The 18,107-nt window shown below is 42.6% G+C and overlaps 1 protein-coding gene across 4 annotated transcripts in view; it reads right to left on the minus strand.

The window, feature by feature from the left end:
- Window positions 1–18,107, minus strand: part of map7d1b (MAP7 domain containing 1b) — a 73,072-nt gene that overhangs the window by 53,923 nt on the left and 1,042 nt on the right. The gene's annotated exons all lie outside the window — the stretch shown is intronic.

The following is an 18,107-nucleotide window of genomic DNA, read 5'->3' on the forward strand; positions in this document are numbered from 1 at the left end:
TTGGCCTGGAATAAAGTGGTGGATCTCTAATACCAGGAGCAGTTTGGCCTGGTGTAAAGTGGTAAGTCTCTAATACCAGGGGCAGTTTGGCCTAGTGTAAAGTGGTAAGTCTCTAATACCAGGGGCAGTTTGGCCTAGTGTAAAGTGGTAAGTCTCTAATACCAGGGGCAGTTTGGCCTAGTGTAAAGTGGTAAGTCTCTAATACCAGGGGCAGTTTGGCCTGGTGTAAAGTGGTAAGTCTCTAATACCAGGGGCAGTTTGGCCTAGTGTAAAGTGGTAAGTCTCTAATACCAGGGGCAGTTTGGCCTAGTGTAAAGTGTGGAGTTTCTAATACCAGGGGCAGTTTGGCCTGGTGTAAAGTGGTAAGTCTCTAATACCAGGGGCAGTTTGGCCTAGTGTAAAGTGTGGAGTTTCTAATACCAGGGGCAGTTTGGCCTGGTGTAAAGTGGTAAGTCTCTAATACCAGGGGCAGTTTGGCCTGGTATAAAGTGGGGATTCTCTAATACCAGGGGCAGTTTGGCCTGGTGTAAAGTGGTAAGTCTCTAATACCAGGGGCAGTTTGGCCTAGTGTAAAGTGGTAAGTCTCTAATACCAGGGGCAGTTTGGCCTAGTGTAAAGTGTGGAGTTTCTAATACCAGGGGCAGTTTGGCCTGGTGTAAAGTGGTAAGTCTCTAATACCAGGGGCAGTTTGGCCTAGTGTAAAGTGTGGAGTTTCTAATACCAGGGGCAGTTCGGCCTGGTGTAAAGTGGTGGGTCTCTAATACCAGGGGCAGTTTGGCCTGGAATAAAGTGGTGGATCTCTAATACCAGGAGCAGTTTGGCCTGGTGTAAAGTGGTAAGTCTCTAATACCAGGGGCAGTTTGGCCTGGTGTAAAGTGTGGAGTTTCTAATACCAGGGGCAGTTTGGCCTGGAATAAAGTGGTGGATCTCTAATACCAGGAGCAGTTTGGCCTGGTGTAAAGTGGTAAGTCTCTAATACCAGGGGCAGTTTGGCCTGGTGTAAAGTGGTGGGTCTCTAATACCAGGGGCAGTTTGGCCTGGTGTAAAGTGGTAAGTCTCTAATACCAGGGGCAGTTTGGCCTAGTGTAAAGTGGTAAGTCTCTAATACCAGGGGCAGTTTGGCCTAGTGTAAAGTGGTAAGTCTCTAATACCAGGAGCAGTTTGGCCTGGTATAAAGTGGTGGGTCTCTAATACCAGGGGCAGTTTGGCCTGGTGTAAAGTGGTAAGTCTCTAATACCAGGGGCAGTTTGGCCTGGTATAAAGTGGTAAGTCTCTAATACCAGGGGCAGTTTGGCCTGGTGTAAAGTGGTAAGTCTCTAATACCAGGGGCAGTTTGGCCTGGTGTAAAGTGGTAAGTCTCTAATACCAGGGGCAGTTTGGCCTAGTGTAAAGTGGTAAGTCTCTAATACCAGGGGCAGTTTGGCCTAGTGTAAAGTGGTAAGTCTCTAATACCAGGGGCAGTTTGGCCTAGTGTAAAGTGGTAAGTCTCTAATACCAGGGGCAGTTTGGCCTGGTATAAAGTGGTAAGTCTCTAATACCAGGGGCAGTTTGGCCTGGTGTAAAGTGGTAAGTCTCTAATACCAGGGGCAGTTTGGCCTGGTGTAAAGTGGTAAGTCTCTAATACCAGGGGCAGTTTGGCCTAGTGTAAAGTGGTAAGTCTCTAATACCAGGGGCAGTTTGGCCTAGTGTAAAGTGGTAAGTCTCTAATACCAGGGGCAGTTTGGCCTAGTGTAAAGTGGTAAGTTTCTAATACCAGGGGCAGTTTGGCCTGGTGTAAAGTGGTAAGTCTCTAATACCAGGGGCAGTTTGGCCTAGTGTAAAGTGGTAAGTCTCTAATACCAGGGGCAGTTTGGCCTGGTATAAAGTGGGGATTCTCTAATAGCAGGGGCAGTTTGGCCTGGTGTAAAAGTCTCCAACACCAGGGGCAGTTCACACAATGGATACAGTTCACTGCAGCATTTGTGCAAGCTAGGATTGAGCCATTTGGTCTGAGGGGAGCTGTTGAGGGTAGGTCAAAGAGGACAGAACAAATTCCTGATGATTTCAGATGAGGCCAGTCCAACTTTCACCACCCCCTGAAGTGGTGGAGGGGTTTGACTCACTACACAGCAAGCTCCCACCCACACACAGCAGCTAACAACCAACAACCAGGAAGGGTGATGGAGTGCTTTTACAAAACTTGCAAGCAACTGTTATCTACAACATGAACAAAGTATGCACATAACTGAGGCCTTTTAGGGGGTTACTACTGTTACAGTAATGTACTTCAGTCCATGTTCATAGACAGTGTGTGATCAAGTCTATTAGAGATTACTGGACATCCAGTATCAGTATCAAAAGCTCAAAACTCATTTTAACGTTTAATAACTCCAGTACTTTGTTTTAATGAGCTGGAAGATTAAAAACAGAAATGTTAAATGTAAATGTAAAAATGTAAAATTACAATATTTTAATACTGTGTTATTCCCATAAGAATTGGGGCCAGCTTCCCAGATCCAGATTAGGGTTACACCAAACCTAAAAGAACTTTTTCAACTTCCAACAGATCTGAAGTTTTCTATTAATTATGATATTAAATGCTTTATTTTTTTATGTTGCTTAAAACACATCATTTTAGATTCTATTTTATGAATATCTGATTTCTATATTCCATATACTGCTTTGGGTTTAAGAATTAAGCACATTATGGGGGTGGGCTCTGAGTGGTCCAGTGGACTAAGTCACTGCCACCATGTCCCGAGGACCTCGGGTCATGCTACTGTCTCGAGCAGGAGCAAGAGACCAAGCGAGCAAAACTGGCCTTGCTCTTTCCGGGAGGGTAGATGGCTCTCTTTTGCCCCCTACATCACTTCTGTGCGATGCTGGCTGGCACAGGAGTCTGCTAGCCGATGCATCAGAGCTGGGTCCCTGCCACTTTCCTCTGAGGCTGTTGCTTGTCTGGTGCGCGAGTCATTGGCAAGATTACTAGTGAATAATGGACACATGCATGACCATGATAACCACAAACTGAATTACATAGTGGACCGACTGTATTGTTATACCCCTGATGACACTGACTTTTTCTATGATCAGTGTCCAGGAGACCAGTCTTTGATGTTCAGACGATGATTGGTAGATATGGATATCAGTATCTAAATAAAAATTCTGGTATCATGAAACCCCTTCTGGCTATATGCTTCTATTGCTTAGTTAGATTAGAAGAAGAAACCTCAGACACACAACGTCATCACTGACTGACTCCATCTGGAGTAGGTGCTCAGCTGTGTACATAATTTTGTTTATAACATATACATCACTTTAAGAAAGCTCCACAGGTTTCATTTTCAGAAGTGCAGAGTCCAATTAGGGCAGACCATATGACACTGGCTCTGTTTTCTCCAGCCAGAGCCAAGCTGTGACCTTGATCTCTCAGCCAAGCAACTGAAGAGACAGGAAATGACAGCCACAGAGACACAGGACAAGACCAGGACGAGCGTTTAATCACACAGCAGGTCATCCTCAAGCACATCACAGAGTGAAGACTGTCCGACGAGGACAGGCTGAGTGAGAGTACCTCTGTAGGTCCAGCTAATCAGGGCCCAGTTTGCTCAATGTATCTTAGTGTTGAGATCATCTATACTGGTAGAGAGAGTGTACAGAGTGATGCTCGCTTGCTTGACCCATTAAGAATCCTCGTTTGACTAAGATGATTCTAGGAAAGCCAGTCCAGATGGACGTGAACACTGAAACTGGAGACCCAGAGCTACCCGCTCTACCTGTACACCCCAGTCTGCCACAGTGACGGCGGTGTTGTTACCCACTATGCTACCTACATCACGCAAATGAGAATGCTCGGCAGATGCTCAACAAATGCACGATTCTTCTGTACAAACTTGACATACCTTATTGAACTACTGTGGCAGTTAAATCATCCAGTACTCAAGGGGGCGATAGAGGACCAATCCAACTGTGTGTACTGTTATGGCAACACTAATAACAACTCAACATGTGGACAGTAGAAGAGCATTTGCTTAAAGATATATCTGTTTAAACCAGTTCTGAGGGACGTGAACCACCGACCAGCCGCAAATCTTTGCCCGGAGCGGTGGGCAGTCATTGCTGCGGCGCCCGTGGAGCAGAGAGGGTGAAGGGCCTTGCTCAAGGATGCTTCTGGCTTTGCACCTGATTTCAACTCCTCTGTCAATTGCCAGGTACGGTACAGTGTGTTTGAGCAGAAAGACACCAAACTGTGCTGAACACCAGCCTGCAAACCCAGACCTGAAGAACCCTGCCATAAAGGGTCAATCCAACAAACACTGATCACTGATCAGCTGATCTGACATCGGTTTGGCTCTGGAATGATCTAAATCAATCTTTAGACCAGGAAAGTTTTTTTTGATGTGAGTGTGCATGTCCATGTGTGCGTCCAGGCCCCTTTCGCTCAGCTGGGACTCTAAAATTAGCAGCCTGGTCCTGTGACCAAAGAGCATAAAGCAGGCTGCTGGAGGGTGGGCACACACCTCACACACACACACTTCAAAGCTACCATATGAGCTACAGCTGTAAGTGACTCCACAGACGCTCTGGAGAACAGAGAAGCTGAACCTGTTAGATGAAGAGCAATCTGAACTGACTTGATCATGAACACACTCACAAGCTTCAGTCTGCACTGTTTGATTATTTATGCTTTAAATCACGTCTTACAAAAAGTTGTTCTAGCACATACTTGACCCCAGGACCCCATAAACTCCAATGGCTCTGTATGTGTGACCACATTTCCCCTTCTTCATAAATACATTTACTTAATAGTTTTGATACACAATAATAGTTTCGATACACGATTCAAAGCCGATACTGAAAAATTCATAGTGGTTAATAAATATTCTACAGTAAATACAGAATGATTCATAGTAGATATTGAATATTTCATAGTAGGTACTGGATAATTCATAGTGGGTACTAAAGAATTCACAGTAGATACTGAAAAATTCATACTGGATAATGAATAGTTCATAGTAGATACTGAATATTTCATAGTTGGTACTGGATAATTCATTTTAGTAGATACTGAAAATGTCATAGTAGATATTGAATAATATATAGCTGATTCTAAATCATTCATAGTGGATTCTTAGTGGATCAGTTATAGCAGATTAATATTTCATAGCAGGTATTGAATACTTCATAGAGGATCTTAAATACTTTATTGTAGATACTGATCAATCTATTGTGGATACTAAATCATTCATAATGGATGCTGGAAAATTCATAGTGGATATTCAATAATTCATAATCGATACTGGAAAATGAATAGGGGATATTACATATTTCATAGTAGATACTGCATAATTCATAATGGATATTGAATCTTTTTTAGTAGACACTGAATAATGTATTGTTGATACAAGAAATGCATTGTAGCACCTAAATATGACATAGTAGTTACTGGATAATTCATAGTAGATACAAAATAATTTATAGTAAAGGCTGAAAATGCATAGCAGGTATTGTACAATTCATAGTGGCTACTGAATATCTTAACTGAATAATTTATAAAGGGCAATGAATAGCTCATAGTGGTTACTAAATAATTTATAGTGGATATGGGATTAATACATATACAGTGCAGAATAATTCATAATAGATACACTATCAATTCATGAAAGAAATGAGCATTCCCATGTGTTCAAGTAATACGTCACATGCTTATTCCTGTCTGAGAGAATCTCAAATGTCGCACGGAGGGCCTACTTCCTTCCTGAGACCACCAACCCAGCAGACGAGGCGTTTAAAAACAAACAGAGGACTAAAAGGGAGCGGGCCTTCAGTATTTACCCTCAGCTCCCAACAAAGGGAAGCATTGTGCTGAGTGCTTTGTGCAGGCAAGGAGACCAGCAGCCTTTACAGCACTGCACCATCACTGAGGGTTCTTCAGACGCTCCTCGACAACACCAGCACGTTAAACAAGTGGAGAACAACCTCCACCATCATTCTGTCACTGATGTGAACCTAGGATGCATGTTACCACCGTGGGTGATAAAGTGGCTGTGTTGATGGTTGAGAACTATACAGATATAAACAGTAAAAGATTATGGAAATGTCTAATGATGAATATATGTTCATATAAATGTCTCATTGTTGTCGATAGATGAGAAACTCCCAATTTGTTCATTATTAAAAAACACTGGATTAGAAAACTTTAAATTAACATAATGAATGATTATTTTAGTTTTAGTATTGTAAAACTTTCCAGAAATTCCAGAACGTAAAAAATCCGCCCCCATGTGGTGCATCTCTAGTAATCTCTTACATTAAAGGTATCCAGACACTTCTTTTAATGAGCAAAGTAAGCTACTTTAAGGTGCTCCACTGCTGACACAGGTCTTCGATTGTTCGTATAACCTCCATTACAAAGTTCTGACCAATAGTGACCGGGATGCTCTGGGCGAGAGGAGTATAAGGGTCCCCACACTAGGGGGGCCTTGGAACTGTGCAGTGGAACTGTGCTCTCTAGAGTGACAGGGCTGAAGCTCAAAGGGTTGGAGTGCCAGAACTGATCCAATACCAGTACCTCACCTCACTGATGCTCTAATCAGACTGTTTTCAATCAAATCAAATTTTCATCATCACAGCAATGTTCCAACATCTAGTGTAAAGCCGTCCCAGAAGATTAGAGGATGTTACTGCAGCAAAGGAGGACAAACTCCCTATGAATATCCTTAATTTCAGAAGAAACAGCAGGTGTCCACATACTTTGACCAGCCCAATTGTAGTCCATAGTCCTTCCTACAGTATGGCTCAGTAGACCAAACAAGCCTGTACAACACAACCCAACCTAAACTATGAAAGCTTCCCCTTCTTTTTTATTGGTGGTAAATACCAAAAGCGCTGTGCAGACATTAGTGAAAGCCCCTCTGGCAGAAGCATAATTGAGCATGGATCTCAGGCATGAGCAATCACGATTAATTACAGAACTATTAGCACACACACACACACACACATATATATATATATATATATATATATAAAAAAATGACCCTGTTTCAGTTTCCACAGTTACGCATTGCAGTAACGCACCCCCGACTCCTTTCCACATCATCTATTCAGTCTGAATCACAGGTCCACCAGTGTTTCATCATGAAGACGTTCACATGGGCCAGTTATATAAGCTGGAGACGCGTGTCTGCAGAGATCCAGCAGCCCCAGACTGAGGAGGAGCGTGAACACGGGAGCTGATCCGATCTAACAAAGACATTCCTGCCTTGTTTGTGCTTCGGTCAGTCACGCAGGACAGACAGACCTGCTGACAGCCAGACTAGCGATGTGGACTGACCAATTTTAATACTGGAGCTTTCGTAAGAGCTCAAAAGCAGATTTTGTTTTTCTTTATTAATTAAATTGAATGTATTATGACACATAAACAGGCTATACTGATGACATACACTACACAGAGCAGTGGCATGAATGAAAATATAAGGGTTCTTTGACCTGTAATAATAGTGGAACCGTTTTTGGTGCTATATGGAACATTTTCTTGAGGGTTATATAAAGTAACATTCACAAGATGTTTTCTTGCATACAAGTCCTTGTATATGAATATTCATTTGCACAATTAAGGAACCAATCAATATATTACTTAATGAAGCCTTAAACAACCTTTTGTTAAGTGTACTTTTTATGTAAACTGTTTATGGATGCGGTTGATGTGGTATAACAGATTATGCCACTACTTGCCAGTGAGCTACCACACCATGTTGGAGACTGGGGTTCGATTCCAGGTCTAGGTGAATATGCTGCGCTACACCAGTAAGGGTCCTCGGGCAAGATTCCTAACACTATTTTGGCCCACCTCTGTAATAAGAGTAACCTTGTAAGTCTCTCTGGATAAGAGCGTCAGCTAAAAATGCCATAAATGTGAAAAACAGACTAGACTAGAACATAGAATTTACACTAGTGGAAACTTCTTGGTGCCAAATAGGACATTTTCATATATAATAGGAGCTTTCCATATATATGAAGGACCATGCTATATATATGATCTGACCAGCCAGGAACCCGGATGGTTCTTTAGTTATCATGGTAGGATGCAGAACCTTTCTTTCGTCTTAATTAACTTGCTTACCCTCTAGTGGGACCCTTATTGGTGCCATATATGATCATTTCTAAAAGGCTCTTCAGAAAACTTTTAAAGAGCTTTGCGTACGTATGAAAAACCATTTGATCTGCCAATAAACCATTTAAGCACCAAAATGGTTCTTTTAGTTGCCAAGCTTTGACAAAGCACCACTGTCTTTACTTAAGAACCCCTAAAGACCATTTTTTGTACTCAAGCGTACTAAAGCCACACTACAAAACAATACAATACAATGTACCCTTTTTAGTGCTACACAGAACCATTTCCAAAAAGGTTTTTTAAATAAATAGCTAGAAGGGCTTTTACTCATATATGAAGAACCAGTTGTTTAGCCAGGGAACCATTAAAGCATCTCAAATAGTTCTTTAAGTTGCTTCAGTTCGACATAAAACCTAGTGATTACTAAATAACTAGAGAACCTTCTGTTTAGAGCTACACTACACAAAAATAATAGTGAGCATGTATGCCTATGTAATGATATATAGGACCACTTGTATTTTTAAAGTTATTTAAAAAAAAAAAACATATACAAAAGCTTTCCCTAAACATATGAAATAATTTAAACATGATTTAAAGATTGTTCTATGGTTTTATGGTGCTATATAAAAACTTAGGGCTGGGAGATATGGTAAATATATCATATCTTGTGATATGATCTCGTGATATTTAAACACAACTTTTACGATACATGATATTTATCACGATAGAAATGATCGCAGACAAAACGCATCAGTTTTCATTAGTGGCAGATTCTCAAAAACTACTATTATATATATTATATATATATATATATATATATATATATATACATATAAAATAGTATATTATATATATATATATAAATTTTATATTAATTATATATAAAACAGCTCTAATTACACAGTTCATAATGAAACGTGCAGTTGATCAGTGTTCTTTAAGCACTGACAATATCCTCGATTCAATATGCTTAGAAAAGTATATTGTTCACCACGATAACAAAATTTATCACGATACGATAAAATATTGTCATATTGCCTGGCTGTATAAAACCATGAAACCACCTTTTTAGAGCATAGTTTAAAAAATTAATTAAAAAAAATATTGTTGGCCTGTATATTTAGTCTTTGATCTTCAGTGACCCTTGAAAAGTGATGTCAACATATGAATGCTGATCCCTAACAGTGGATTCAGGTATACCGGAAAAACAGTGATGAAATAATGTGTCAAACTGCAGCAAAAGAATGAAAAAATGTCTTACTTGAGTTTAGTTCTTTCCAAAACAACAACCGTGTGATTCTAACTGATTCAAAAATAAGTGCTGAATCAAGAACCATCAAGTCCTAGAATGTTTCTGGATGGTGTCACATTTACCATTACACCATGATATTAGCACACTGGGCCACTGCTGCTTAATGTTAGCAGTACATTTTCATTGCACTGCTTGATCATGATATATTGGCCATAAAACAGCATCATCTCGGCTGCCAAGCAGTTTCACATCAGCTATTTAAATCTGCCCTTCACTTCACCCTTGCCTGACCTCACATTTAACATTTAGCCACTATTTGGGTGCAGAAGCCAAAATTCCTTCACACTATCAGGCAGCAGTTCTCATCTTCTTTATTCTAAGGCTCCCTTTGTGCATAGTAAGGTCCACTGTGGGCCCCCAAACCCCCTCTCCCCATATTACCCTAATTAGTCAACAGACTAGGGGCCCCTATTTTAGCGATCTTTTGGCGAGCTGTCAACTGCGCACTGCTCTGCTTGATTTAGGGCGTCAGTGTGTCTTTGCTATGGTAAGGACGGGAAATGTACGCCTTGCGTGGCTCAAAATACACTAAAAAAGGCCTGTATTAAGTCTCTTAATTAATCATGGGTGTGTTCTAGGCTAACATGTAATAAACCAACCAGAGTGTCACTTGCCGTTCCCTGGTAAGTTGCCGTTGCCTGGTGCACATGCCTTTGTTGACAATTCACTGTCAATATAGCAATGAACTTCTGCCTAGGTAGTTTTTCAGTCAGTGGTGCACTTGTGTTTTCCAATGCCAAGATAGCAATCGGCCAGAAATGTACCTGAACGCACCTCAATTCGAACCCGCCACGCCCACCGCCATAGATATATTCACAAGCTATTTAAATGATGCAGACGGGATGTAAGGTTGGCAGGGTGTAAGACAGCAATGAGCATCGCAATGAGCTGTTCATAAAATCACGTGAAAGAAGCGTGTGGATTGAGGAGGTAGAGTAATATTACAGGGTTTTACACAAACATGCAGTTCTGGTGAGAGGTCTTGTGAAAGATATTGTGATCCTGAAAGTTCATCAACATCATTCAGTACGGAGCTGCAAATCCACTGCATCACGGACTCCTCCCAGCACTATTTTGGGCAGCTGGGTTAAAGGCCACTGGGGCTCAAAATGGAAAGAGTCATTTATTTCCTGTAATTACTTCTTCCTACATCCTCGGCTGCCTCAGGCTTTCCTACAGCAGACGCTCCTACTGCAGTTAGACTGAAGGGGCTCTTCATACTCTCGCCTGTCCTTGAGTGGCCGGATGGAGCATTTCCTTGGCTTCCTACAGTCCAGCCGTGTTTTACGTCATGTGGAATAACGGAGTGCTGACGTGGTCCGTCTGATAGAAGAAAACCAAAACTATCTCTTTCTCTCTCTCTCTCTTTCTCTCTCTCTCTCTCTCTCTTTCTCTCTCTCTCTCTCTCTCTCTCTCTCTCTCTCTCTCTCTGTCTCTCTCTCGCTGTCTCTCTCTCTCTGTCTCTCTCTCTCTCTCTCTCTGTCTCTCTGTCTCTCTCTCTCTGTCTCTCTCTGTCTCTCTGTCTTCGGTTTACACTAAACCCTCAATCTAGCCTCCTGAAAACAAATCCATCCCTCAATCCTCTCCTCTCCAATTCCTCATGGTCAGACTCACAGCACTGACCAAAAGCAGACCCACGAAGACCAAAAATAGGAACTGTTTTTCTTCTGCTTTCTCAGCTTAACTTAGCATTATTGCGAAACACTCCAAAACACCAGGAAAACATGTCTTACTTACACACGACACAGTGATGCACCTCAGCTGAGGAACTTCACTTCACACTGTCTCAATTAACACATTGTCAGGTTCCTTCTTTTTCTCCTCCAGGACTCAGAATCTAGACAAGGAAGGCTTTACACTTTATAACACAGGTCCACTGCTCCACAGCTTAACGCTGGGGGCTTTATATCCTCTTAGCCTACGCTTGGCATTGGGCATCTCTTCTAAAAGGCATAAAAAAAGAATTAAAAGACTGCCCATTAGTTGAGCTCTGCTGTCTCCGTAACGGCAAATAGTGCTTGGGCCCCGAAAATTGCCACTTGCAATGTAATCTGAAGATGGTCGCTCAGCTCTCACAGCGGTGTATGACTGTCTTTAGAAATCAAAATGTGCTCAGACCAAAGCTACATATTAGATGGTGGTCTCGGTTGCTAACAACGATCATTTATGCAGTAGAGCCCCCTCACCCTGAGGTGGCCATGAGTTTGCAGCTATTATAAACCACTATTAACCAGATAAAAACAGGCTTATTCAAATACTTCTTTCAACATGCATGTACATATACCATAATATTTATTTAAGACAATCCTACCCACTGTAATGCACATTACATGTAAACGTAACCCATTACATAACTCTCTGTGTAATTCCATGTCAATTACGTAATTACATGTAAACAGTGCTGCACAAACCGAAAGTACAGCTCTCAGCTTCCAGGGGTTAAAGTCACTTAGGTGACTCAAAGCCCAGTCGTTTATTACAGGAGGCCACGCCAGCCTTGAAAAACATCCAGTGGTTAAATGTGGGTCAGAATTACACAAACACAGAAGTGCGTGGTGCTATCAGTCAGAGGTACGATCATTTTAGCTCAATACAGTGCAATCATCAGCGCTGAGGAGAGTCAGGAGTCTGCTGAACCTTTGGCCTGAGATCCAGATCTCCAGAACTCGCCACGCAGTCGAGAAGCCCGGCCAGGAAATGTCTCATCAGTGACTGTGCGAACGAAAAGAATGAGAACAACCACATCATATGATCTGACTGACTCAGAGGAGGCCCAGATAGAGGTTCCCTCCCCTGAAGAACTGCACTACTGAAAGAAACGTCTGCTTCCTGCCTTTCTGCCTGAAATGTGTGAAGGAAGCTCTTCAGGCAGGAAGTCTTCTTTTATTATTTAGAAAAACTGGAATTCAAGCCTCTAATCGGTGTAGCAGCTGTTACTTCTTTTATGGAGATCTGAAGTGGAGAGGTGATAACTGTTGATAACTGATGCAGGCCTGCAGGACTGACCTTTTGATCAAATAAGACTGGTAGAGCTGTAACGATACTTTCTCTAGATTTCAGATATTGTCTAGAAGACAAGATTAGATTGTGGGCTCAAGATTGCTGGGCAATATGACAATATTTTAGTATAATCTGATCAATTTGGTTACCATAAAATCATCAGTGATCCGACATGTCATGATAACAGTAATAACACTCCGTGTATTCAAGATTGGAGTAAAAACACTGATATTGGGTAAAGATTATCTGCCTCTGATAGACAGATCATGGAAAATGAGATCAGTGGAATTTTCCCTTTTGTATCAAGCAGCAGAAAAATCTCGTCATGCTTTACACGTCCTGCGATGTGACTAATGTGCATGCCCACATTGCGAAGACGATGCTAAAACGCTATATTGTGCAGCCATAATGGAAACCGTCAGCGTTTAAAGAACACTGACCAACTAAATTATGGGAGAGTATTTGGATAGCAGTTTAAAATCTGCTAAATGTTGTTTACATGTCATATGAAATATCTCAAAAATCATAACTAAATGTCTTTAAATACTGTGATGTATGACTCGTGGATGGCTGGTTTGAATCCCTTGCTATGGTGCCTGAGATCAACAGCTGGAGCCTTAGAGAGCACAATTGGCTTTGTTCTACCTGTGGATGTGTGATGCTGTCCGGCACGGGCATCTGCTAGCCGATTCATCAGAGCTGAGTATGATAGGGTCATTGTCCGGTTTCTCTGTGTCAGGAGCATTACATGTGATGATGGAGAGGACTAACAAGTGGGTTGGGTAATTAGCTATCTAACATATAAACAATAAAATAAATTGTTAAAAATATTGTGTCGTAACATTTATACCATATAACCCAGCGCCACTCTGCTGTGAACAAGCAAGGAATTCATACTGCTTTACCACGGGAACAGCAGACAGGAAGCCAGAACTGGGTTTTTTTCATGGGAGGAAAATGCTCTTGCATGATGACTACGGTCACTGCAGCGCTAGCACATCCAGTGCCTGTCCAGAGACTTTTAACACACTATAGGAAATATCTAAAGCACTCAACCAGCGTCACTTCTGCCTGTCCACCAGAATTGAACTGGTGTATGACTGTCACTAGCCACGTAAAAAGCCGTATCACTAACCACATGAAAAGTACTCTGCACCCAGATGTCCAGTGTTGATGGCCAACAGTGATTTCTATGAAAGACGGTAAACGAGGGACACTCGGAATCGGAATTTCCACTAAATTCAGGCATTAAATTCAGTGAAATCACTGCATTCCTCAGATTAATGCTTTACCATCAATCCTCCAAGAGTACAAGCTGTAGAAGGGCTTCCTGTATTCATGGAGCGTCCTCAAGTACACACTCGCTCTCCTGCCCGAGGAGAAGAACAAGTCGATTGTGCTCGTGCATAGAGAAAGAGAGAGAGAGAGAGAGAAAGAGAGAGAGAGAGAGAGAGAGAGAGAAAGAGAGAGAGAGAGAGAGAGAGAGAGAGAGAGAGAGAGAGATATGCCTCTGCTTTTGTGTGAGACTAACAGCCCTTCCTTGAACATGTCCAGTCTGGTTCTGTACCCAACACATACAAACACATACATACACACACAGTCTACGCAGTCTACGCAGTCTACACACATCCTGGCTTTGGTTTCTCACTTGTGGTTCCTAGGATCTTGCTGTGGTGTAGGTACGGGCTGCCTGAGGCCTTCATAGAGCTCTTACCAACACCACAGCAACATCCTAGATCTGGTCATGGTGATCCCACAATCGTCAACAATCAAGAGCAACCCAAACTAAATTATTTCAGGTGGTTGCTAGGACACTGTTAGGAGTTAGGTGGTTAGTAGGGTACTGCTAACTAGCTGCTGCCCATGTCTTATGGTTGCTAGGGTGTAACTGATGGGTGCTAGGATGTTGCTGTGGTATTGCATGTTGTTCTAGGTGGCTGTTAGGACAACCATGCTAGATGGTTGTTAGGTAATTTGTTAGACTGCTGCTAACTAGTTGCTGTGCCAAGTGCGATGGTTGCTAGGGGGCTGCTAAGTGGTGATTGAGAGGTTGCCTGGTATCTGAAGCGGTTGCTATAGTCCCAGGTGATTGCTAAGATGTTGATTGCTGTAGATGATGTTAGTAGGTGGTTGCTCTGGTATCCCAGACTGCTGCTCGGTAGCTGCTATATGGTTGGTAAGGCACTGCTACTTAACTCTTAGGTTGCTTATTAGGGTGCTGCTAACTAGTTGCTGTGCAATGGCTGGTGGTTGCTAAGGTAGCACATACACAGAAACATTGCAAGCATGTGTACTGGGCAACAGACTATGAGCTTCTACCAAGGCCTGATTCGTGGAACGCTGTGAACCTCAGGTGGATGAAGTACTGAGAGCAGCACATTATCAAGCCCTCACATGACAGTGTAATGATAAAGTACAGCTAACCTCAACATTTTAACCATGTAATCAACCCCCCATTACTGACCACACAGGACCAACACGGTCATTAGCCAGGTCAGACACACATGGCCCTGAAACAACATACCAACACAGCAAAGCACTGACCTTACTGACAGCACAGAGGAGTCCGTCAGGAGAACGTTAGATCATTTCATGTATTTTCATGAAAACACTGAACACCTAAACTAGAAGTCACTTTCGGTTGGTGGAGTAGAGTGGGTAACAACACCTTCCCACCTTCCCCATGACAGACTAGGGTTCGGTTCCCTAGCTGGACAAGCACATCACTCCACATCAATAATGGGTCTTGGTTAAGAGTCCTAATTTACATGATTCACATGTAAGAGCTCTGGATAAGAACTTCAGACAAATGCCATGAATATAAATATATTTTTGCAGATGCTCATGTACCGTGTGGTTGGTGTGGCGCAACAGATAAAACCACTAGCTGCCAGTGAGCTATTACACCATGTGGGAGACCAGGGTTCGATTCCCAGTCTGGGTGACCGTATGCTGCGCTACACCAATAAGAGTCCTTGGGCAAGACTCCTAACACTACAGTGGCCCACCTGTGTAATATGAGTCACCTTGTAAGTCGCTCTGGATAAGAGCGTCAGCTAAATGCCATAAATGTAAATGTACCACTGGTCAAAGTACTGTTGGTTTTCTACGTTAAAACAATGGTTTATTTGTTGCATTTAACAATTCTAAAAATTATTAAGTGGTAAGTCAAAAGTCATAGGTCATTTAAAACAGTATATTATGGTTTTCTGTTTTCTAATATTGTTGCTGTTCCGCAAAAAATATATATATTCAAAACAGCAACTTTATAGTTGTTTATACATTCAATAGAAGTCCATTTCTATTGGTCCATCCAACACAAAACACAACTGCCAGGCTCAGAGTCGCTCCAAGATGCTGGCACTATGGCCAGATCGAATCCTGGGGTCATGCTGCTTCACCAGCGCTCGAGAGAGCTCTATTGCCTTGCTATCTGTGGATACGTAGATGGCGCTCACTTCCCTCATCACTCCCATTGTGATCTTGGCTGGCTGGCTGAGGATCAGGCGCGTTTCTCTAAGCGCGTCGGCTGTCTAGTGATGCTGCATTAAGGCAGTGTCTGACAAGTAATGGGGGAGTCCTATGGAGTGGGTGGATTAATGGGCTCTGATAAAAATTGGCCAAAAAATGGTTCAAAACTGCCAGATTCGTTTTTTGCGGGACTGAAACAATTGATTGAAGTCAGTGATAAAATAGTGGGTACATTGTGCTCAGTGTCAATATAGCGTAAAAATAAAGGTGCTTCAGATGGTGCAACACAACAACCATATTTGGGTTCATAACCAAATCCATTTAAACTGGTACAAAAGGTTCTTTGGACCTTTAAAAGGTTCTGATATGTCACTTTTCACTTTCCAAGTTTCATATGCATAAATAAGGGGATATCCCACTTATTCCAGTTTACAAAACCAACTATGCCCATAATTTGAACAGGGGTGTCAAATGTTTTGCACACTACTGTAAATGAGATCACTGTGACTGTCCCAAAACGTAACCGATACATCGTGAACAATCCCAGACACTCCCAATTACCCACATTTCCACAAGACCTGTTAGTGATGTGATCTGTAATGATGTGCATTAGCACTGCAGGCCATCTGGCATGTTTATGCTATTCCAGAGACACGTGGGAAGGGCACATGCCCAAAAATCCAAGGATGTCACTAGAAAAGCCTCACAGGGATTCTTCAACTTGTTCTTTCCTTTGCGAGGAGACAACGGCTCCAAGACTGACGGCTCATATTAGATTCAGTTCAGTGGCATTTAGGCTTGAAAAGACTCTCAATACTGTTGCTATTCGAGATCCAATAGTAAAAAGATACTGACAAAGGTGGTGTAGGTAGGTGGCTGCTCTGGTATCCTAGGTGGCTGCTTGGTAGTTGCTACTATGTGATTGCTATGCTATACCGTACCTGAGCTTTGCCTGATCCTATAGCAGCCTGATGCTGCAAACAGCAACCACAGCTTTAGCTATTAAATGTTAATGTCGTCCAAAAGTATCCAGACACCTTTTAAATGGGCGTACAGTTGTGAGCCGGCCTGCATAAACTCCCAAAACACAATCACTGACCACTTGAATAGAGTCCAAAGGCACCATGTGGGCGGTTCTCTGAAGTGACTAGCTGCTAGCTCCATCCAATAGCTTTGGGATGAGTTGGGGTGGCAGGACTGATCATCAAACTTCAGTACCTGAATGCAACCAGATCCTCCTCACAGCAACGTTCCAACATCTAATGCAAAGTCTTCCTGAAGAGTAGAGGCTGTTACTGCAGTAAAGGAGGACAAGCTCCTAAACTACTAACACCCTTGATTTCAGTAGAAACACTAGAGGAGAAGGTGTCCACATACTTTTGCACATGTCATGGAGCTTTAAAGGGACGAGAAATTAAAGCAGGTAGAGGATTCCTAACAGGCGCAGCTGAAGAACAGTATCTTTAAGGGCTTTGGTATGCAGCTCGGTCAGAGCTAAACACCCTCTCTCACAGGAGGCCGCCTGTCTTCAGTCACCGAGAAGGAATGTGTTTTCATTCTGCACCAGCCAAGCGGCCACGCGTGCCTACAAAACACGAATGTCCTTCAGAATAACGGGCACCTTTGGGACAGGACGAACAAAAATCTTCAGTCTTAGAGATCTCACCTGTTAAAGAAGGAGTTTGGTGAAAAATCACATGATCATGATTGCTCAATGAACTTGGACTGTCACCAAAAAGCCATCAAAAAGCTAAGACCTGCATGTACCTTGTAGCAGTAGGTGAATAATGAGAAGAATGAGAAGACCCACTGGGTCCAGGCTTCCATTCCTAGAAAGCTAGAAGCTGTCCGAGTCCCACTGCGCCCCTCCATCACCTACATGATGATTATACACCATTAAGGAGAAAGTGAGCTATTGGTTAAGGTGCTCTAACTTGGGTCACCATAAGAGCCAAAGCCACCCGAATCTACGTTCTGCAACATCTGCAACATCTGGAACCGTGGGCTGACCTTCCCACTCCCCATGATTTAGAAGGAGACTGCAGGTACCACGTGGTCTACGACACATCAGCACACACCAGCACTGAAGAACAGACCCCCCCCCCCCCCAACCACCCCTTCCCATATCTGTGCCCTTCAAACCAGAGCACCTACGCCAAATGCGATCTGACCCCCAGAAGGCTGGCATATGCGTAAAGAGAGGGGGACTAGAAACTAGGTCCTCCCTGCTCT

Source organism: Salminus brasiliensis, chromosome 2, assembly GCF_030463535.1.
Source record: "Salminus brasiliensis chromosome 2, fSalBra1.hap2, whole genome shotgun sequence".
Classification (NCBI taxonomy): domain Eukaryota; kingdom Metazoa; phylum Chordata; class Actinopteri; order Characiformes; family Bryconidae; genus Salminus; species Salminus brasiliensis.